Here is a 9,230-nt window from a genome sequence, read left to right as displayed (position 1 = left end):
GCTTCTGGCCACAAGGAACTGACTTGCAGTAGGCTAATTCTTCCATCAAGTACAAGTAAAAAGTTGATTAAAATGTTTTTTAAAACCTATTTGAAAGTCACCAGAAAGTTACAAAGGCAGCTAGGATTTAGATTTAAGGTCATGGAGAAAGGGAAAATTTGAGGTGAATTCAACAGTATATTGTTTTTCCCTTCAGAAATTATCTAATTCACAAGTGGCATTGGTGGAGAGAATGAAAAGATAAATATAAAGTAGTGGCTGCTAAGGGCCAGAGAATATGAGTGGAGCTTTTACAAGACTAGAAGGAAATTAGTGTTCAAGACTAGCCAGAAGAGAGGAGCCTTGGAAAACACCCAGTCTTTCAATTGACTCTGAAGGAGGATGTCTGTGACTACAGCCAAATTGGAACTAGATCAGGCCTTATAAAGGGTAAAACCTAGCCTCAGTTAACTCTGTCCTCGATTTGATTAAAGTGATAGTCTCTTATTCTGTCTACCACAAAGTTAAAGAAAAAAATCCTCCCCACATGTGTATAATATCATCTAAGTTTGCAGTGTCAATATAAAGTAAATGTAAGGAAAACTACTCTTAAGCACATCACAATAAGACGGCTGAAAACCAAAGACAGTGATAACATTAAAAAAAAGGTAGTATAGGCCAACATCTCTGATGAATATAGATGCAAAAATTCTCAGTAAGATACCAGCAAACCAATTTCAACAACACATCAAAAAGATTGTTCACTGCAATTAAGTGGAATCTATCCCTAGGATGGAAGGACTGAAGCTGAAGCTGAAGCTCCAGTACTCTGGCCACCTGATGTGAAGAACTGACTCATTGGAAAAGACCATAATGCTGGGAAAGATTGAAGGCAAGAGGAGAAGAGGATGACAGAGGATGAGATGACTGGATGGCATCACCGACCTGATGGACATGAATTTGAGCAAGCTCCGGGAGTTGGTGAAGGATAGGGAAGGCTGGAGTGCTGCAGTCCTTGGGGTTGCAAAGAGTCGGACACGACTGAGCAATTGAACTGACTGACTGACTGACTGATGCAAAGATGGCTTAACATAGGCAAATTAATCAATGTGACACATCATATTAATAGAGCAGAAGAATCATATAACCATCTCAGTAGACAGAGAAAAAGTATTTGACAAAACTCAACACCCATTCATGATGGAAAAAAAAAAAAAAAACCTCTTAAATTAGGCATAGCAAGAATATATCTTAACACAGTAAAGGCCATATATGAAAACCCACAGCTAGCAAACTCAGTGGTGAAATGCTGAGAGCGTTTTCTCTAAGATCAAAAACAAGACAAGCGTACTCACTGTCACCACTCTTATCCAATATACTTCTGGAAGTCCTAGTCATAGTAATTGGGCAAGAAAAAGAAATAAATTGGAGAGAATTGGAGAGAAAGAAGTAAAATTGTACCTACTTGCAGATGACATGATTTTAGATAAAGAAAATCCTAAAAATTCAACCCAAAATAGAAAAACCTCTTAGATGTAATCCATGAGTTTAGTAAAGTTGTAGGATACAAAATTAACGTATAAAAGTCAATAGAATTTTTATACACTAACAATAAATTTTCTGAAAAAGAAATAAACAAATCAACTTCACTTATAATAATATCAAAAACAATAAAATACATAGGAATAAATTTAACTAAGAAGGTGAAAGATGTCTAGTCTGATGTAAGACACTGATGAAAAAAATCAAAGAAGACACAAATAAATGAAATGTATCCTGTGTTCATGGATTGGAAGAATTGATATCATTAAAATATCAATACTACCAAAACCTAGCTACTGATTTCATACAATCCCTGTCAAGATTGCAATGGCATTATTTTATTTTATTTTTTTTTCAGAAATAGAGAAACACACTCCTGGACTTCCCCTGTGGTACAGTGGATAAGAATTAACCTGCAATGCAAGGGATATGGATTCAATCCCCAGTCCAGGAAGATTCCACGTGCTGTGAAGCAACTAAGCCTATGTACCACTGTTGAGCCCAAGCCCTAGAGTCTAGGACTGGCAACTACTGAGCTCTAGGCACATGCAACCCATGTGCCTAGATCCTGCAGCAAGAGAAGCCATCACAGTAGAAGCCTGTGCACCACAACAAAGAATAGCCCCCACTCACACCAACTAGAGAAAGCCCATGTGCGGCAATAAAGACCCAGTGCAATAAAAAATAAATACATAAATAATTTGTTAAAAAAGAAAAACACACCCCTAAAATTTATATGGAATCACAAAAGACCCAGAATAGCCAAAGAAATCCTGAAGAAGAAGAGCAAAACAGGAGGCACTACACTCCTTGATTTCAGGGTATACTCTAAAAGTGTAGTCATCAGAACAGTATGGGGCAAGTATATAAACAGACATGTAGACCAATGAAACAGAATCAAGAGCCCAGAAATAAACCTAAGCATCTATGGGCAACTAAAAATAAACAAGAAGGACCTCCTCTAACTAAAAATTAAAGCTTGGGCTTTAATTCCTCTATTTTGCCACTTAGAGATTTTACCTTCTTTTTGAATTCAGCTCTTATGGCAGATGCTGTTGGCCCATGTTTTCTCAGCATGGGTTCCACATGCAAAAGGCTACATAATACCTCACCCTTCTGGCCTGGGAGATTTTCTGTGAGCACACTCAGAGCGCAGGCAAAGCAAGCTAAAAATGCAGAAATTAATGCCCCCCATTAATGCGTCTCAACCAATGACAAAGATTTGGTGGATAAAATGCCCTAGCTTCCTCACCCTTCAGTTGGGATAGCACTGATATTTTCTATCAAGCTCTAGTTGCTCTCAGTGGGAACTTGTTTAATACTCTCTCTTTAAGGCTTTCTTTCATGCCCAGTGTCTCCATTCCCACTACTAGCGCTTCCTGGGATTACTGCCTAAACTACTGACACTCATTTTTTTTCTGGGCACAGATGTTATAAGCTAAAGCTAATAATGTGACCCAGCAATTCTTATCCTGAGTGTATATACAATGGAAATACAAAAACTGTATGTCAAATAACATGTACAAAACATCTATAGATGTATATTCATTATGCTCCAAGTTGAACACAACTGTTCACCAGCCATAACATAGATAAACAGATGGTGGTATATTAAAAAAACTGGAATACTACACATCAAAGTGATTGGATGGACTGTAACCAAATATAACAACATAAATGAATCTTGCAAATATAATGTTAAGTTTAAGAAGTCAGACACAAAAATATACACCCTGCTTAATTCATTGGATCCCTGCATCATAGTATCAGTATTACACTGGCATTGTTATTGTTGTTCAGTCATTCAGTCATGTCTGACTCTGCAACCCCATGAACTGCAGCACGCCAGGCCTCCCTGTCCTTCACTATGTTCCAGAGTTTGCTTAAACTCATGTCCATTGAGTCGGTGATGCCATTATACTGGTGTAATGTGCAGTAACATGCAATCCAGAGTATAAACTAAATAAAGAAATGGAAAATGAAATATTTTGTACTATAAATTGAAAAAATAAGAAACTAGTTCATTTGAGATTTCATCTCCTTAAAAATGATGTAAATTGGTAGGTGATCACTTATGTGAGGATATTCATTATTTGATAGTATGAGGCTTAAAAATCCAGAATATTCCCTTATTCATTGATGTGCTTTATAATGTTAATGTTTTAGTGGCCTTTTTTTCACAGCATCTGATTAATTACATGCACACAATGACATTCATGCTATGTATGTGACTCTCATTTTAATTGATGCAATTAAAAATAATATGACACAGATTTTTCAAGTTTAACAAGCTGAAATTAATAAATGGATGGTTCACATTTTAAGTCATCAACATATCAAAAGGCAACCAGGGCGATTGGAGGTAACTTTTGGTTGAGATAATTGGTTTGCTGCTCCAAATTGAACCCTTTGGGGTCAACAATTTCTTCAGTAACCATATTAGCATATTTTAGTACCTGTTGAATCTAGAGATTCACTAATATGCTTAGTAAATGGAATTGCTATTTACAGTTATTACTATATTCAATCTTCATCCTAGCTACAAGACTCTGAAAGCATTATTAAAATCCTATTGCATTAACAGAATATCTGTGAGTGTTTAAGATCATTCTGCTATAGAGCAAACAGAAAAATATAATCTCTACTTTGGATAGAAACTTTTCCTTTTAGGCATGGGCTCCTGTGTGGGCTTTCTGACTGACAGTTCCGTGTGGGTTGTGAATCAGGTTGCATGGTTTTGAAATCTGGATACATTACTTAGTAATAGGGTAGCCTTTGGCCAGGGATTCCCGCCTAGCTCAGCTGGTAAAGAGTCTGCTTGCAATGCAGGAGACCCCAGTTCAATAACTGGGTTGGGAAGATTCCCTGGAAAAGGGAATAACTACCCACTCCAATATTCTGGTCTGGAGAATTCCACAGACAGGGGGGCCTGGCAGGCTACAGTCCATGGGGTCGCAAAGAGTCGGATGCGACTTTCACTTTCACTTTGACCAGTTATTAACCTCTCTGGGCCTCAGCTTCCTCTCTGTAAACTCAGAATAATAGCAGTACAAACTTTAGTGAGATTTAAATAAATGCCATGCTCTTTGAACTATGCCTGGCATAAACTTAGGTGCTTTCATTTATTCATCTAATATTTATCGAGCATCTACTATGTGCCAGGGACTATCTAGGTACTTGGGTATATCAATAAATGAAACCAAGATTTCTAGAAATTCTCTGGAGGTCCAGGGATTGGGATTCAGTACTGTCACTGCTGGGGGCCCAGGTTTGCTTCCTGGTCAGGGAACTAAGATCCTGACAGCTGTGCAGCATGGCCACACACACACACAAAACTATTACTGCTCCAGTAAAGTTTACCTGTATTCTAACCAAGGAGACAAACAATAAACATAATAAATAAGGTTGAGGTCAAGTATAATATTGGGTTGGCCAAAAAGTTCATTCAGGTTTTTCCATAAGATGTTAGAAAAAAACTCGAACTAAACTTTTGTCCAACTCAATAGTATGATAGAAGATGATGGGAACTATGGGAAAGAGCATATGCAGAGTAGGATAAGGGAGGATTGGATACCAATCTCACTGAGAAGTTGAAATTTGAGCAAAGGGTTGAGGCAAATATGAGCAGAGGCAAGGGAGTTTAGCTGGGCTTCCCAGGTGGCACAGTGGTAACCAATCCGCTGCCGAACAGGAGACACAGGAGACGCAGGGGTGATCCCTGGGTCAGGAAGATTCACTGGAGGAGGAAATGGCAACCCACTCCAGTATTCTTGCCTTGGAAATTTCATGGACAGAGGAGCCTGGTGGGCTACGGTTCTTAGGGTTGCAAAGAGTTGGGCATGACTGAACGACTAAGCGCACACACACACATACACACACACAAGGGACTTTAGCTAGTGGTTGCCTGAGGGAAGAGTGTTTCAGGAAGTAGAAACAGCTGGATCAGACGTACTGGGTTTGATCCAGTACTCCTCCTGAAGAACAGCAGGAGTCCAGTGCGTTTGGGGCAGAGTGTGTGAGGGATTGTATTAGCATGGGTGAAGGAGTCAGGTCTTGTAGGGCATGGTAGGCCATTGTAAAGACTTTGGTTTTGAATAAAATTATTGCTGCTGTTGAACTCTTTCCAAGATAAGACATTTTTTGCAGAAGATGCTATTTGACGTATTTCTGTCTCAGGCCTTTTGTATTCAAGTGACAGTCAGTGAATAGTGTTCTGAGATTGGCCATGGCTCCTTTCAAGGTGCCAGGACTTGCCAAGACTGCCAAGGATGAGAGTCATGAGTTGCTTGCCCAGTCAAGGTGGACTGGATCTAATACAGCCTATGTGAATGTGTGTCCCAGGACACTATCATTACTGATGCTTGGAAGTGGAAGCAGTGGTGGTGGATGCTGGCTGAACTGATCACTCTTCAGAAGCTCTTCTCTACTGATGAGAGTAGGACAATTCTGTGGTTAGCTGTGATTCAAGCAGGAAGATCCTCTAGATAGTTCCACATGTCCCTAAGCCACTTTATTAAACCACATTAGGGTAGGAATAGGACATTCACAAAAATGGGAAAGAAAGGATATGGTGTAAGAAATCGGAAGAGAGCCCTTTGTTTTGTCTGCTTTCAGTGTATTCCAAATTCCCCCCAATCTTTCCAAAGTATATTCTTAGCAAACCTATGGGTGCATGGGTTGCACATATGTGTGTAACCTGGTGAGTGTCTGTATGCCTGTGTGTCTGAGTATTAAGTCATGCCCACTGTTGGAGCTGTCCATGGTCTGTTATAAGTGAAATATATCAGCAGTGGTTTCAGCAAATTACGGGAATAAGTTAGCCCAAAGAGTTCACAGGAGTCTCCAGAGGGCAAAGGAAACTTTAATTGCCTCTTTTTTGCCTGTGCCTGGCTTTTGGAGAATAACATCAGCTGCTTTTTGAACAAGAAGCATTTCTCGCTTCATGATTCTCCAGGTAACCCGCCAGTTTCCACTGCTGAATTGATTTTGTTCCCAGTTTTCTGTGCATATTAAATAGGATGTGGTGACTCATTGTCTCTCAAGTTCTTTGAGGTTCATGACCAAGACAGATTCCTCAGCTTGAATCCTGGTGCTTCTGTTCCCTGTCTCTCCTTGCTCCTCATGGCTACACTGTCTCTTGTGGCCTGGGGGCCACACATCTGGAAAGCTGTACTCTTCCTCTTAGACCTCCCTGCCTGCATCCTGCCCTCCTTCAGAAAGTTGTGGCACGTTTGCCAAATACGCATGAACACAGACACCAAAACACTTTTGTTGTCTCAGCCATTTACAAATAATTTAACAGCTTACAAATTATTTAAAAGCAATGAAGCCAGAGTTCTCAGAACCTCCAGTTGTGCTTTATTTTCTGTTGCCATGACCATCTTTGGGCATATTTTTCCACACTTCTGGGCACTTCATTGGATTTTCCTACTGCTTCCTACACATCAAATGTATGCTTGCCTACCCTAAATTTTGGGGAAAAGAAGGTCTTTCTTTTCTTTCTTTCCTCTGGCTTTCCTGTTCCACCCAGCAAAATTCCACTTTCCTATGGCAGCTTCTTCATCTTTTCCTTTGCTGTTTCTTCCCCTCCACCAACAGTAATGACTATGTATTAGATGATCTCCCTTCCAGTCCTCAGAACGTGCCTTCAGGGTAGGCATTATTAACCTTTCCTTGACAATGAGGACACTGATGGATGAAACAGGCAGCTTACTGGCTCAAGGTCACACAACTACCAAGGCAAAAGGCCAGGATTTGATTCTGGATCTTCTGCTCTGTAGTCCCATTTCACTCCTCATCTTGCCTTTTCTGCCAGATGGTATCTTGGTCTCAGAACATCCTCTATCCTGTAACCATAGGCTGTTTCCTTTTGCTCTGTCTAGATCTCTAGACTCGACTCTACCTGAGTCAGCTCTAGCCCATCCCAATATATCTGTGAATAGAATAAAGGAGAAGTGTGCTTAAACAGTCTGACAGAATACAGCACCAATCAGCCTCCTCTAGTAACTCTTCTGGAACATCTCGATGTGGCTTTGCAGGAAGTGCTTGCTAGAGAGAGCATGGAACCCAGCCAGGTCTCAAGAACTGGATTTTCTCCTTCACATCAGGACAGGATTGGCTGTGCTCTCCCTGGAGGGCAAGAGAAAAACAAGGCTTCCTCTCCTTCCTAAGCCAAGGTCATAAGACTCTAGTCTTGCTAATGAACAAGAGTGAGGGAAGGTGGCATTTATACCAGTGGAAGGTTGACAGCAATGTTTTTAAATGAAGGAGACTCAGGGAGCCAGAAATCTAATTTCCCATCTACAACCAGCTGCCAAAACTGGCTCCTCCTCTGAAAACTTACTTAGGTTTCAGTGGAGCTGGTCCCTGCAACCTGTGTGTACGTCCATAGCAGTAGCTCTCTTTCCCAGAGAGTGGAATTTGTGCAAATCCAACAAATATTGGGAAAATTTGGCACACGTCTTCAGGGCCCACTTCTCCATCCACGTTCTTCACCTTCAATTGATTCAGATGATGGAGATCCTCATCTTCAAGGCACCCTTTCTTCCTCCATGCTCTGGCTGACTTTGCCTCCAACTGATCAACCCACCACCACTCTTTCTCTAGGACCTTCATATCCTCCCTCTTCCTTGGACATATCCTCCCAGTCTTGAAAATGCCCTTTCTGTGTCTCTGTCACTCCCTCGTACCACATTCTTTCTCACTGTATTCATGGCCAAACTTGAAAGCTGTCCCTGCTTTGTAAATAAGTTCATTTGTATCATTTTTCTTTTTTTAGATTTCACATAGAAGTGACATCATATGATATTTGTCTTTCTCTGTCTGCCTTACTCAACTTAGTATAATAATCTCTAGGTCCTTCCATGTTGCTGCAGATGGCATTATTTCATTCTGTTTATGGCTGAATAACACTCCATTATATATATGGACCACATCTTCTTTATCCATTCATCTGTCAGTGGATGACTATGTTCCTTCCATGTCTTAACTATTGCAAATTGTGCTACAATGAACATTGAGGTGTGTGTGTCTTTTCCAAGTATGGTTTTCTCTGAATATATGTTGCCAAGGGGGAAAGGTAGGGGAATGGATAAATTAGGAAGTTGAGATTAATGTATATACACCACTATATATAAAATTGGAGAATCAAATGGAAATCCACTCCAGTATTCTTGCCTGGGAAATCCCCTGGAAAGAGGAGCCTGGCAGGCTATAGTCCATGGAGTTGCAAAGAGTCAGATAGGACCTAGGGACTAAACAAAATATATAAAACAGATAATCAACAGGGACATACTCAGTAGCACAGGAAACTCTATTCAATACTCTGTAATAATCTGTATGGGAAGAGAATCTGAAAAAGAATGGGTATATGTACTTAAATCACTTTCCTGTACATCTGAAGCTAACACAACATGATAAATGAATTATACTCCAATATAAAATGAAAAAAAAAAAAGTAAATAAAGCTGTATACAATTCACTGTACCTCTCTGCTTCCTCCCCCTAAATCGATTGAAATTGATCTCTTAAAAATAATTATAAGTTCCTAGTCATCCACCTGATGGTTTCTGCTCATTCTTCCTGGGCTTTTTGCAGCTTTCAGTACCTTAACAATGTTCTTGTGCTTGCTTTGAGAGTCTCTTCCTCCTCACCTTCTAACCCTCCCTTCCCCACTTCAGATCCACCTGTCTCCCTCTTTCATTCTCTGA

Source organism: Bos taurus, chromosome 9 (assembly GCF_002263795.3).
Source record: "Bos taurus isolate L1 Dominette 01449 registration number 42190680 breed Hereford chromosome 9, ARS-UCD2.0, whole genome shotgun sequence".
NCBI classification, from domain to species: domain Eukaryota; kingdom Metazoa; phylum Chordata; class Mammalia; order Artiodactyla; family Bovidae; genus Bos; species Bos taurus.
Note: the sequence above shows the minus strand (reverse complement) of the source record.